Here is a 14,963-nt window from a genome sequence, read left to right as displayed (position 1 = left end):
TGCTAGAAGTTCTAAAATTATGTTTAGAATTATGTTTAGAATATTCCATGTCCCTGGATCGGTGGTGCAGCGGTAGGGCTTTTGCCTTACACTCATCTGACCTAGGATGGACCACAGTTTGATTCCCCAGCATCCCATATGCCCCCCCCCAATCCAGGAGCAATTTCTGAGTGCATAGCCAGGAGTAACTTCTGATAGTCACCAAGTATGGCCCCAAAACCAAAAACTAAAAAGAAAAGAAAGGAAAAGAACAGAGACAATGGACATTCTTGCCTTTTACCTGACCTCAGTGTCATGCTTTCATTTTTTGCCAGTAAGAATAATATTGACTGTGGTATTTTTTATAGATATTTGTTTCTTTCTTTAGAAAGATTCCTTCCACCCTTGTTTTTCTGAGTGCTTTAATCTTGAATGAGTATTGAATCATGTCAAATGCTATCATATGATGATACATTTCTATTTTCCCTTTTCCTGATGTGATGTATGATGTTGATTGACTTGCATATACTGAACCATACTCGCATCTGGGATGAAACACATTTGATCACAATGTGTACTTTTTTGATGTGCTGATGACTTCGATTTGCTAAGAACTTGTTGAGGATTTTTGTGTCAGTGTTCAGCAGTGATCTGTAGTTTCCTTGGTAGTATCTCTGTAAGCTTTGCATATCAGCATGATGTTAGTTTCATAGAGGAAATGGAAAGTTCCCATTTCTTCAAAGTTTTTTAAGAGTTTAAGGATCAATTGTAGACATTCTCTTAATGTTTGATAAAACTTAACCTCAAACATCTGGAACTTGACATTTCTTATTGGGGAGATTCTTGACTGTTTTAATTTCTTTTCTTGTGATTGGCCAATTTGGGCTATGTGTTCCCTCCTCATTCAGTTTTGTGATATTAAATATTTCCAGAAATCCATTCATGTCTTCTAGGTTCTCTAGTGTAACAGAATACAGTTTCCATAGTAAGGTCTCATGATGTCTTGGAATTCTTGGGATTTTGTTGTAATATCTACCCTTCTATTTCTGACCCAATTTATTTGAGAACTTTTTCTTTTTACCCTGTGAGTCCTGCCACTAGTTTGCCTATATGTTTATTCTTACAAAAAATACCCAGCTTTTTAGGTAATGAAAATTAATTCACTGTATTGTTTTGTTAATTTCTATAGCATTGATTCCTGCTCTGGGTTTTGCTATTTCTTTTATTCTACTTGAATTTTGATTTCTTTTCCAGAGATTTAAGGTGTTCATTTAAGTTGATAATTTAATCTTTTTTTGTTTCATTTTTTTGTTTGTTTTTGGGCCACATCCTGTGGTGCTCAGGGGTTATTCCTGGCTGTCTGCTCAGAAATAGCTCCTGGCAGGCATGGGTGAACATATGGGACATCGGGATTTGAACCAACCATCTTTGGTCCTGGATCAGCTGCTTGCAAGTCAAACACCGCTGTGCTATCTCTCCGGGCCTGATTTAATCTTTTTTTAATCTTTCCTTATGTAGGCCTATGTAGCATATGAAAAAGTTTCCATAAGATGATTCTTGGAATTGTATTTAAAAGTGTTTCCTTAGGATTGTTCTGTGACTTTTGCCCCACCTAACCCTTCCAGGTGGGGCGCTGTGGAGTTGGCAATAAATAGCTTGAGGGACAGTAGTGAGGGGGCCTTCTGTGAAAAAGCTGCTGGCTGCAGGAGGATTCTCTGGCTCTCCTTGCCCGATCTTTTAAACCCTATCGTTCTTGTCTGTGTGGATTATTATTTGCTGCGGATAAATATTACCAAGGTCTTCCCCCGAAAGGGGACAAGGGGATGGGAAGTAATTTCTCATTCTGGGGACTGTTCTTGGATTCACAAATACCCAGCCAAGATAACGGCGAAGATATCTTGCAGATGGCACGGGGAACAGGTGGACCTGGACCCTCAATAACTGTAAGTGAAACGCTTTATTGGAAATTGCCTCTGGAGATCCTTGGATGGCTTCTATGGTCAGCCGTGTTGATTGTGCCACCTTGTTACAAATTCTTTGGTTTGGCATTTGTCAAGTGGATATTTCCATACTATTTAAAACAAATAGGCTGGATGATAGGTAAATTCATTGCTTTTGGATGGTTGTGGTCTATAGTTCAAATGACAATTGATACTCAAATATTTGCCTCGCCTGTGTTGGCTCCATTAACCATAGTTTGTGGAATCTCTGTGGTTGCTAATATTGTTATGGCGTGCATAGGTATTGGCTGGTATTTCGGAAGGAAAAAGTGTGGGAAAAGTGAGGCTAAGACCAGCCTGGAAAATAAGGAGATCTATCCAATGAAAATCCAGGCCAAAGTGCAGGCTGATGAATCTAGCACCACCATCAAAAATATAGGCATTTTTCGCAACAAAAAATCTACTCGGAAACATAATTTAGAAACTCAGGACCCAAATCAAAATATTAACACTGATGACCAACCCCCGGTGCTAAGTCCACAAGTGAGTCCGGATTCTGTACACAGAATGGAATCACAAAATAGTGCTGGCTCAGATGACGAATCACAGGCTAGTGCTCCACATGTCAGGGCTCAGAGCCCGGTGCAAAGTACTTCTGCTAATCCGGCCTCAGTTCCGTTAAAACAGTATATAGAACCATTTACGAACCCCTTGAAATAGAAGACATGGAACGGTTTAAGAAAACATGTAAGGAATTTGGGCCAACCTCTCCATACTGTGTGGAAACGCTAAGACTTTGGTGTCGAAAATCACTTTGGACACTGCATGAATTTCAAAAACTAGCTGAAATATGCTTGCCATCTAAACAGCGAACGGAATGGGAGATGTTCTATGCGGAGGGTGTGAAATCCAAATTATATAGCCCGGATGGAACAAAAAAACAAGTGGCAGGGGTCACTCTATCGTATGAATTATTAATGGCAGAAAATCAATATGCAGATATTCAGGCACAAGCTGCTTTACCTAAGGAAATCTTAAACATAATTAAAGATATTGCAGTATCCGCATGGGAAAAACTTGATATGAACAGCACAGGTGCAGGAACCTTTTTAAGAATTACCCAAGGTCCCCATGAGCCATATATCGACTTTGTAGCTAAACTCAAAGATGCTTTGAAAATACAAGTCAAAGATAAGCAGGTTAGAAAATATTTAGAAAAAAGTTTGGCTTATCATAATGCGAATTCAGCCTGCAAATTGATATTGGCCCCTTTGCAGGACAAGGCTGACTTAAATGAGTTTTTATATGCCTGCAGAAATGTTTATGATTCTTCAGCAAACCTGGATCCAGTGCAAACTTTTGCGGTTAGTAAGGGAACAAAGTCTTTCTACCCCCGGGGAAAAAGCGCCGCCCCAAAGCCTGGTCTCTGCCCAAAATGCAAGAGAGGTCGCCACTGGGCAAAAGATTGCAGATCTGGAAATCTCCCTAATAATAACACAGGGAATGGTTTTAACACCACACCCAGGAGGCAATTCTTCTGTTACCATTGTGGAAAACAGGGCCATATCAGAAGAAATTGTCGTCTTTTGTTAAATCAAGCTCCTCAGGGACACACATTTCCAATGCAGGGAAACGCCTACCGGGCCAATCCCCAGGCCCGTGCAAATCAGGGGCAAAGTCCACAAACGATACTTCTTCCGAGCCCAGCCCAAGATTGCTCACAATTAGCGAATTAATTCATGCGACTGCGGGGAGCGCTGGGCTCGACATAACTTGCCCAGAGGACATTACAATTTACCCAGGAGCATGCCCCTTCATGCTAAAGACTGGCATTGTAGGCCCACCACCCCCAGATACAATGGGGTTGATTCTGGGCAGAAGTTCCCTCAATGTAAAGGGTATATCAGTAACCACAGGTGTCATTGACTCAGATTCAAAGGGAGAAATTGTTGTAGTAATTACGGTACCGGATACTTGGACATTCAAAAAGGGGGAGGCAATTGCCCAGATAGTAATAGTGCCGTATGTCAAATTTGGGACTTCAGATAAGACACGAATTGGAGGTTTTGGAAGCACAGATCCAGGGGCCGCCCATAACCCAATTATCGCTTTGGTTACTAAATTTAAAGAGGAAAATCCGATGATTAAACTTCACTTTCAGGGGCGACCCTTTAATGGAATGATAGACACCGGGGCACAAATCACAGTAATTTCTGATAAGGAATGGCCAGAAAATTGGCCTCTACAAGAAATTCCATACTCGCTAGAAGGAGTAGGAGGTTTAAGTTCCTGTCTGTTAAGTAAAAGGACTATGGTAGTTCACGGCCCAGAAAATCAAAAGGCCATAATTAGACCTCATGTGGGCCCATTCTCACCTTCTCTGTGGGGTTGCGACCTACATAAGCAGTGGAAAGCTGAATTCCACATCCCATTAGCTCCAGAAGAGTCTGGAACTTCTCCTGAAATGAAAACTCAGAATTTTTGGTAGGGGCCACTGACAGAAAGAACCCAGCACCGATAAAAATAAAATGGAAATCTGATGAACCAATTTGGATAGGTCAGTGGCCCCTTAAAATTGATAGATTAAAGGTGCTAACAGAATTAGTGGAAGAACAGCTAGAATTAGGGCATATTGAGCCTTCATTTTCTCAATGGAATTCGCCTATATTTACCATACAAAAGAAGTCCGGAAAATGGAGACTGTTGATGGATCTGAGAGCAGTAAACATATCTATGGTACCCATGGGAAAATTGCAAACAGGTTTACCATCACCTGTAGTTATCCCAAAGGAATGGCCACTAGTCATAATTGACTTGAAAGACTGTTTTTACCATATTCCTATTCACCCGGATGATAAACACCGGTTTGCATTCTCAGTTCCTTCTATAAACAATACCCATCCCTGCCGGAGGTTCCAATGGACTGTCCTCCCCCAGGGCATGCTGAATTCCCCAACAATGTGTCAATTTTTTGTAGATAAGATTTTGAGCCCTGCTCGAGAAAGATTTCCTCAAGCCATGATCTTTCATTATACTGATGATATTCTTATCACAATGAACAATGAAACAGATCTACAGGACGTATATTCTTTTGTTATTGACTGTTTGCAAACAGCAGGACTGAAAATAGCTTTAGAAAAGATACAGACTATGCCACCATATCAATACTTGGGTTTTATTTTGGACCGAACGTCTATACGTCCACAAAAAATCTCCATCAAAAAAGAAAACCTCAAAACACTTAATGATTTTCAGAGACTTTTAGGTGACGTGAATTGGCTCCGGCCTGCGCTAGGAATCCCAAATACAGAACTGTCTAATTTGTTTAAAACGTTGGAGGGTGATTCTGCCCTAGACAGCCCGAGAAATTTAACTATAGAGGCAAAAAATGAATTGGACTTCTTCTTGAACAGGTTGCAACAATCATTTCTCTCAAGATTCATCCCGGGAGAGAAGGTTTATTAATTTTCCCTACAAAAGAAACCCCTACGGGGGCATTGATGCAACAGGCAGGTCCCCTGGAATGGGTATATTTACATAACAAACAGCCTCGGTCTGTGATATCTTATTTGGATTTAATTTCAGAACTCATTATCAAAGCAAGACTCAGATCTATATCTTTACTAGGATTTGACCCTGATATATTAGTATTGCCAATACCAAAAAAGGAAATTGAGTCAATATTGCCTCTTAATGAATCTTTACAAAGGGCCCTTTCAGATTTCACAGGAGAAATTTCCTCTCATTATCCACCAGGAAAGACATGGGACTTTTTGAAAAAGACTCAGTTTGTTATTTCTTCAATCGTTCGAGACTCTCCTATCCCCAATGCGAAGGTTTTTTACATAGATGGGTCCAGCGGGGGTAGGGGTGGGATAACTGGAGAAAACATGAATATAACTATAGATACCAAGTATAAGTCAGCACAGAAAGTTGAATTAGCAACGTTAATTTACCTATTAGAAAATGTATCTGACGCCATGAATGTTGTCTCTGATTCTTTGTATGTGGTAAATTTATGTCCTGTGATAGCCACGGCCTCTCTCAATGCTCATAGCCCAATTATACAGAATTTACTACAAACATTACAACAGCTTATTCAAAAACGAACTGAACCCATCTTCATCACGCATATTAGAGCCCACTCAGGTCTTCCAGGGCCAATGGCTCAAGGAAATAAAACTGCAGATTTGTTGGCAATGCCTATATTCAAGTCACCTACAGAAGAACATACAGCTTTACACACAAATGCTCGCCGCTTACATGTAAATTACCAGATTCCCTGGAGGCAAGCTAGAGAAATTATAGAAAGGTGCGACATATGTGCCCCATTAGCAAAAAAGACTCACATAGCAGGAGCAAACCCAAGAGGCTTACAGTCGAATGAACTGTGGCAAATGGATGTAACTCAAACAGATTTATTTCCAAAGAAACCTTATCTTCATGTGGTGGTGGACACTTATTCTTGATTTATTTGGGCAATCCCTATGTCTTCCCAAAAGTCTAAGGCAGTTTGCAGTTTTCTTTTACAATGCTTTTCAGTTATGGGTGTTCCGTATTCCATTAAAACTGATAATGGACCCGCCTATATCAGCAAAACTTTTGAATTCTTTTGTAAAGAATGGCAGATAAAACATCTGAAAGGAATCCCCTATAATTGCCAAGGACAGGCCATTGTGGAAAGAGCGCACAGGACGCTAAAAACTCAATTACAAAAGAATATAAAAAGAGGTTTAGCACCTACTGAGCTGTTATCTTTGACTCTTCTTACACTAAATTACCCAAATTTACCCCAAGGGGAAAGTTACACTGCTGGGGAAAGACATTTTAAAGAAGATATTCAGAGACAAGAAACATCACATATACCTGTTTGGATCAAAGAGGATGAAAAATGGATCGCTGGATATCTTCTTCTGAGAGGAAGGGGATATGCATACGTTTGTACAAATGACAACCCCTCTAAGAAATTTTGGGTCCCTTTACGCCTCATCAGAAATCGAATTAGTACAAACCACCAGGATCAGGTTGCTGGGACTACAAGCCTGCCCCCACGTCAAATACAAAATGCCCAAAACACTGACAATTGTAACACTGCTGTGGCCTCTGAGAAAGTAAACAAGGGATTAACGTTTACACCCAATACCTTGAATAAGGCAGACAAGAGTAAGAAGCCCTTACATTCCAGAATGCAAATAGAGAAACAGAGACCTGCATTTACAGGATTACGAAATTTAGGGAACTCATGCTATATGAACTCAATATTACAATGCCTGTATAATATTTCAGACTTAACTCAGTATTTTTATCAAGATCATTATAAAAAAGACATTAACAAAGAAAATCCAAGTGGACATAAAGGTAAATTAGCAGAACAATTCAGTCATCTCATAAAAATCATGGGAGATGGATGTCATAGGAATGTCAATCCTGAACACTTCAAAGCAACAATTGGTTTACTTAATGACCAATTTGCCGGACACAACCAACAGGATCCTCACGAATTATTGATGTTCCTTATAGAGGGACTACATCAGGATTTGCTTACTAAAAATTCAATAGCAGATAAAACTATACACCTGATAGACAATGAAAAACATGAACAATCTAGGCCTAAACACCAAAAGGCTCACAAATCTCTTATATATGACCTCTTTCAAGGACAGTTCAAATCTATACTACAGTGTCTCACATGTCACCAAAAGTCTGAAGTATATGAGACATTTGTTCAGTTGTCCCTGGCAATCAAGCCTACAGATAAATGTACGTTACAAGAATGCCTCCTTGAATTCTTTAAAGAAGAAGATTTGAAAGGTAACAATAGAATTCATTGTAACAGCTGCAACACTAAAAGGGACTTTTTGAAGAGGACATACTTGTGGAAATTACCTCCAGTATTAATTATTCATTTGAAACGTTTTGCTTTTGATGGCAAACAAATTAAAAAACTACTCACTTATGTGGATTTTCCTTTAGAAGACCTCAACTTAACAGAATTCACTCAGGAAAAAACTTACAAAACTGAAAAATACATCTTATCATCAGTGTCTAACCATTTTGGTAAACTTCATTTTGGACACTGTACATCATACTGTAATATTGACTCAAGACAACACTGGATCAATTTTGATGACAAGAAAATCAAGAAAATTCCTACTGCATCGGTAAAATCCACAGCAGCATACATCCTGTTTTATACTTCTCAGAGATCTACTATAAATGCTTAATAATTATTTATTTTATTTGTTAGTTGTCATTAATGCTTTATGATTCATTTCACAGGTACTCCCGCTGAATAGGATTTATTATGATGAATCCCCATTGTAGTTGCTTGTATGATGTATTTATGTCTTAACACCACTATTGATCCAGGCTCACTCGAGAGAAAGCTTCCTCATCGTACTAAGGTATTATATAGCAATATATTGAGATATACTCATCTAACAACTTTCACTCTTTCACTCTAACGTCATTGTTTTATTTGCCTCAATTTAGGCTTCTAGATGGAGGTGAATTCATAATTTTGACATAACAGTACCTTTTAGGTGGACTCTCTTTACAGTGCTCATCATCTATGGTTACGATAGAATTACTTGTCTCTACTTGTATTATTGGTTTCCTTGGTCGTATTGTGCATGAAATTCTCTTGCAGATTTACTCGACTATGCCTTAAAAATACATCTTTTGTTGTTGCTGTGAACTTGAAGATTTTCATCTAAACTGTTTGCCGGCTATTGTATTTTAAAGCGCTTTTTGTTGATTCAGCTGAATTTTTTGTTTTTTTTTTTTGTTTGTTTGTTTTCGCTCTATTTGGGATCCTCCCAGCTAACATTTTTTGGTAAGTATGAGTGAGTGATGGCCATGTTTGTGTGAAATATGTTTATGTATGTCTTGTGTGTTTGTATGTCTTACATGTTTTGTATATAGTTCTTTTTTCCTGACTTTATCTTCCCCAATTTATTCTTACTTATCCTTCCCTCTTTTTTCCGAGTCCCTAACAGTCTATTTTCAGGAATCCCTCCACATTTGCAAATCATCGTGTGCAAATAATCACCCACTATGACATGCCTCCTGATCTCTGACTGAGAAAGACATCGTAAACTGTTGCAGTGCTGTATCCTGCTTCTTATTACAACTGCTTTCCCTGACTCATCAAGTTTCTTTGGTGGGACTTTTGGGAGTTCTGGACTCCCTATCTTTTCATAGTAGTTTTTGAACTTGGGAGAAATTTCAGCTCTTGTAGTTTTATAATTGTAATCCTGTAAAGTTATATTTGAGTCTACACTTTTGTTGATTACTGTAATTAATGATTTTACATCTTAGTTGTGAATTCTCAAAATTGATATGGTATTTCATTAAGGTTTTACTTTTGTTGCTTTGGATTAGGGGTTAGATACTGTCATAAATAAATTGCTAGAGTGTAATCCTGGCTGGTATTTTGGCCTTTTGCATGGGTGCATCATTGGAAAAAATAGCAGGTGCAAAAGGAGGTTTTATCCATTTTGGATAGACCCTCAATTTTTTCATTTACACGGGGAAGTTCTCTGCCTTAAGCATTTTGTTTTGGTTTTGACCTTAAGCTCCCACCTAATAATCGGCCGTACATGGTTCTTCATTTTCGGACCTCTTATGAACTGCTGACTGGACTAGAACTCATCTTGGATTGAATTCAAGTACATATGGATCTTATTTACTTTGGCGCCCATTGTGCGGGTGTGTGTGTGTGCCTCTTCCTTCGAAATAGGGGCCTAATTCACTGCCTCCAAAGATGGGCTTTCTTCTGCTCAAACTGGACTGGAATGGAAAATGTGTGTCTTCTAACCTGCTACGCAGCCTTGTGAGCATCTCATCTAAGGATCTCTGTCTCCGAATTACTTTCGGGCTTTGTGATTGCCCCGGGAGCTCCCCATGGCCTATTAGGTCCTGAATATTGGAATTTCTTACTCGACTTCTGCTTTTCAAGGGAATACTTACTCGGAATTGATCATCTTGGATGCTGTAGATTTTATTCTACTCTGGAGCTTGTAGTTGATTCCTTTACATCTGTTTCTGGTTTTGAACACCCTGTGTTAGGCTAAAAAATTTTTTCTATACTTTTTCCCGTGATGCACTTATGCAAAAAGCCACTCTTTTACAATTGCTTAGTTATTCTTTTTACAATTAAAAAAATATATATATTATTTATTTCTGTACATTATTATTGTTTATTGTTTCTTTACAAAAAAAGGGGGAATTGTAGCATATGAAAAAGTTTCCATAAGATGATTCTTGGAATTGTATTTAAAAGTGTTTCCTTAGGATTGTTCTGTGACTTTTGCCCCACCTAACCCTTCCAGGTGGGGCGCTGTGGAGTTGGCAATAAATAGCTTGAGGGACAGGAGTGAGGGGGCCTTCTGTGAAAAAGCTGCTGGCTGCAGGAGGATTCTCTGGCTCTCCTTGCCCGATCTTTTAAACCCTATCGTTCTTGTCTGTGTGGATTATTATTTGCTGCGGATAAATATTACCAAGGTCTTCCCCCGAAAGGGGACAAGGGGATGGGAAGTAATTTCTCATTCTGGGGACTGTTCTTGGATTCACAAATACCCAGCCAAGATAACGGCGAAGATATCTTGCAGGCCTATATTGCTATGAGTTCCCCACTTAATTAATGGTTTTGCTGTGTGTTGTAAATTGTGAATTGTAAATTTTTCATTATCATTAGTCTCAGAGATATTTTTTATTACTTCTTTGATTTCTTCTTTGATCCTGCAGTTATCAAGCAGCATATTATTCAGTTTCCAGGTGTTAGAATTTCTCCACTTCCTCTTTTTACAATCAATCTCTCTCTTTGGCATTGTGGTCTGATAAAATGCTTATTATGATTGTTATATTTGTATATTTTTAAGATAGACTTATGTACTAAAATGTGATATATCCTATAGAATGTTTCTTATGCACTTGAGAAGAAAGTACATTTAGCTTTTTGAGGATGGAAGACTGTTGGGAGCCAGTGCTTCCTTGCAGAAGCTTGACATGAGCACAGCCATTTTAGACTACAGCAGCCATTATGCGGCAAGCCTGTCCTCTAGTTGAACTGTAACTTGAATACATGTCAGATGGCCATGAAACAATGCAGACCACTAATTGCAAGCCTGAGAAATTCACTGATGTCATCTAGGCACTCCCTAATGGGATGTTCTGGACAACTTCAACACAGGAGCTGTTAAGGTTGTGCTAGGTACGGGCTAATGTGGAATGTTTGGGAAAATGTAAAGTGTTGTACACGTGACCCTCCCTTTTTGATTTCTTACTATATAAGCTTTGTTAGTTCTGAAAATAAATGCCACCTTGATCAGAATATTTTGTCTTGGTGGTCCTCCCCCTTTCTCTCCCATTTTCTTCACAGGTGAAGGCTTTTTCCAGGACCGCAAATAAACTGAGGCCACGGGTCAGCTCAGTTAGTGCCCAATGCTGGGAGTGGAAAACGGACCTCCGCTGGACACCAAAAGCATACCGGGAGCCTCTCCACACGTCGGAGGAGGTAAGATCTCTCTCCTTTCATTGTGTCCAATAGAATGGGACAAGAATTGTCAAAGGAAGCATGATTCATCAGGGACCTCAAGAAAAATCTCAGAGAAAGATGTATAAGAGTTAAGAAAAAGAATTTGTTAGAGTTTTTCCTTTTTATTCATAAGAAATGCCCTTGGTTCTCCATTGGCAGCCCTATTGGGGCTAAACCTTTCATTAGCTGCCAAACTTGGCAAAAGGTAGAGCGTGAAATTAATATGATTCTCCTGGAGGAAGGTATTCAAGATGAAACCGCCTCCAGAATTATTTTTTCCTATTGGGGACTTATTAAAGATATTATTGAGGCAGCTGACACTAACCCCAGTTGCAAGCATCTTCTTTCTGTTGCCAATAAAGATCTTGAATCTCATTCCTCCTCCCCTGTTCCTCCTGTTCCTGGTGTGGACCGTTCTTGCCAAGTCTCTCCGTGTTCTGATCTTCCTTCATTAACTCCTCTTGCAAAAATTTACCCTGTCCTGCAGATTTCTCCTTCTGAGGAGCCCCTAGAGGACCCTGACAAAGCCGCTTTCCTTGAGGACGAGGCTGCGTGATAAGATCACTACCGGTATTCCCCCATTAGTATAACTGCAAAGCCAACTGCCCCTCCGTTTTTGGCTCCTCCTGCATAATCAAGTCCTGAGCCTTTTCTTGAACACGAGAAAGCACTCAGCGATCATGTTTCAGGTCTTCACCGACTGGCGGAATTGCAGGCTGAAGCTAAAACCCTCAGTCAGCACTTGGCACTCCCCCTACCTGCTTTTGCTTTTCCTATTATTACTAACTCCCCTGGAGCAGTCCCTGAAGGAACACTGCTGTTCATGGCCCGGCACTCCCAGGCTGTCGCTCCTGGCTACAAGCTGGACTCCCTCCCCTTGAGGAGAGTGAGGAAGGGGATGGAGAGGTGAAAGGGGAAGATGTTCCTCCTGCTCCCGCCCCAGCACCAGCAGGCTAGCGACTTGCTGGCCAACTCCTTAGGGAGTACCATGCTCTTCAGCACAAAACTTGGGGCCTTCGAGGTGGAGCTAGAGGTAAGGTGTCTGCCTTGCAAGCGCTAGCCAAGGAAAGGACCACGGTTCTATCCCCTGGTGTCCCATATGGTCCCCCCAAGCCAGGGGCAATTTCTGAGCACGTAGCCAGGAGTAACCCCTGAGCATCAAACGGGTGTGGCCCGAAAAACCAAAAAAAAAAAAAAAAAAAAAACCAACAGCAAAACGTTGCTGGCCCCTCCCCGCATTATCAGTGGAAGGTTCTGCCTTACTTTGTCAGCCCTACACTTTGTCAAATATATGTAGCACAGGTAATGAATTTTGCAAAAAAAAATATTTTGGAAAGAAACCTAATTATCTTATTCAACCTTATAATAAAACAGCATTTTAATTGGCTAATGCAAAATACAAATAACTGGCCTTTGGCGTGTGCCTCCTTTAAGGAAAAAAAATTTTTTTTGTGGTTTTTCGGTCACACCCGGCGGTGCTCAGGGGTTACTCCTGGCTGTCTGCTCAGAAATAGCTCCTGGCAGGCACGGGGGACCATATGGGACACCGGTATTCGAACCAATCACCTTTGGTCCTCGATAGGCTGCTTGCAAGGCAAACGCCACTGTGCTATCTCTCCAGGCCCGGAAAAAATTGATATTCATTATCCAGCAAATAAGTTTGTACAGTTTTTAAAAAGATGCATGTTTGTATTTTTCCCATTATAACATAATCCTCTCCTATTACTAATGCAAATGTCATATTTATGAATGGGTCTTCTAATGAACATGCTACCTATATAATTAATAATGTGTTCACCATAATATCCACTGATCACACTTCTGCATGGTTCGTAAAATTATGAGGTTTTAAAAATGTTTAAAAATGTCATAATGAGCCCTTTAATCTATGCAGAGGTAGTATATATGTGGCAATTCTCTACCTGTATTGGAAACAGTAAGTTCTGTGTAGTCCAAATGCAGACAAAAATTTAGGATACAATATCACCTCCCCCTTAAAGTTGGTAAAATTTGGCTTAAGTTCAGAAGAAATAGTCTGTGTGTCCCTTTGTAGTCTCAAGTTTGATTGCTCTGGTAATATGTCAGATAGTGGCAGACATTAAAAAAATCAGCAACTCTGTTTATATGGAATTTATAATAAGAGTTATTGTCAGATTTTTGATGTGAGTGATAAGAGACCTCAAATAATTGTGAAGTTTGTGAAATGAATGATGTGGCATGAGTGTGCCTTTTCTGAAAGCATATGTGTAATTAAGCTTAGTGCATCGGGTGGTATAAAGTAATTATTAAGATATTGGAAATTAGGAAACTTTCTAAATTCAGGTCTGTAAAGGTTAAATTCAGGTCTGTAAAGGTTAAATTCAGGTCTGTAAGGGTTAAAAGATTCTCCAGGGAGAAAGAGCAACAGGGAGATAAGAGCACTAAGATAAGAGCACATTGTCCATGCCTCTCAGAAATCTTAGAGCAAGGTCATAATTCTGTCACTTGTAATAACAGAGTATTAGTAAAAAGAAAAAACTTTTTGGCGTTTTAAATCCAAATGGACACAAAAGTGTTAAAATTTGAGTCTTTTATATTTCTATTAGAAAGTTTATTTTGATTTTCAAAGTATTTGAAAAAAATTATGTGGAAAATGTTGTGGTTAGCTTTTTTAAGTAATAGTGTTAATTTTATTGCACAGTGAACACCCAAGTGTGCTTTATAGTACCCTTGGTTTTAATTCTGTGCTACAGCAGTGTCTGTTCTTTACTCTGCTTTGAAAGGACTATCCTTTTAAGTGTATTCAGAAAGTCAGCACATTATACACAACTGTATATTTGTGTCAAAGTGAAGAAATCTAGTATTGATGAAAAATATTGTTAATTATATGAGTAATTAATATTATGAAAGTAACTAAATTTTATAAGCAGGTTGACAACACATATCAAATATAATTTTGGTCTTAAGCTCTAGGTGTGGAAATGCATCAAGTGTCTTTAACTATATTTTATAATGATCTAAACATTTTGTTAATTTGGTATATAATATTTTTTACAAATTATTCACTTGAAGTCTTCAAAGTAGGAACAGTTGTTTGTTTTTTAAAGTCAGTTTTTTCACACCTCTAATAGTCATAGTTTATGTTCTTGTGTTTAATCATTGAAATCTTAACACTTTATTGCAGCGGTCTTACTGTTCTACTGTGAAACTAATTTAAAGAAAACCTGTCCATTTACAGCAGATGATATCATACTTCAGAGTGGAGACTCCTTCTACAGTGTTCATTAACCATTTTACTTAAAAATTTTTAACTGCTTACTAACCATTTTACTTAATGTTTTAAACTTCAAATTAGGGTTGTTTTTAAAATGTTTTGTGTTAAATCTAAACCTTAAAGCTTTTATTTTCAGCAAAGCTCCACTCCATCTACATTAAGTACTTCTAAAAGCTGAAAAAGTTTTTCTACAAAAATTTTTTTCTTAAAAACATGCTGGCTAAATATTTAAAAGTGCTTGTCCAATTTTACC

The 14,963-nt window shown here is 38.9% G+C and overlaps 1 non-coding gene across 1 annotated transcript; it reads left to right on the top strand.

Annotated features, from left to right (window-relative positions):
* The first annotated feature begins 14,129 nt into the window (after window positions 1–14,129).
* Window positions 14,130–14,258, top strand: LOC125999698 (small nucleolar RNA SNORA22). Its single transcript, XR_007492178.1, has one exon. It is a non-coding gene; the product is annotated as a small nucleolar RNA SNORA22 (small nucleolar RNA).
* The last annotated feature ends 705 nt before the right edge of the window (window positions 14,259–14,963 follow it).

Source organism: Suncus etruscus, chromosome X (genome assembly GCF_024139225.1).
Source record: "Suncus etruscus isolate mSunEtr1 chromosome X, mSunEtr1.pri.cur, whole genome shotgun sequence".
In the NCBI taxonomy this organism is placed as follows: Eukaryota; Metazoa; Chordata; class Mammalia; order Eulipotyphla; family Soricidae; genus Suncus; species Suncus etruscus.
This window is presented reverse-complemented; position numbering and strand designations above follow the sequence as displayed.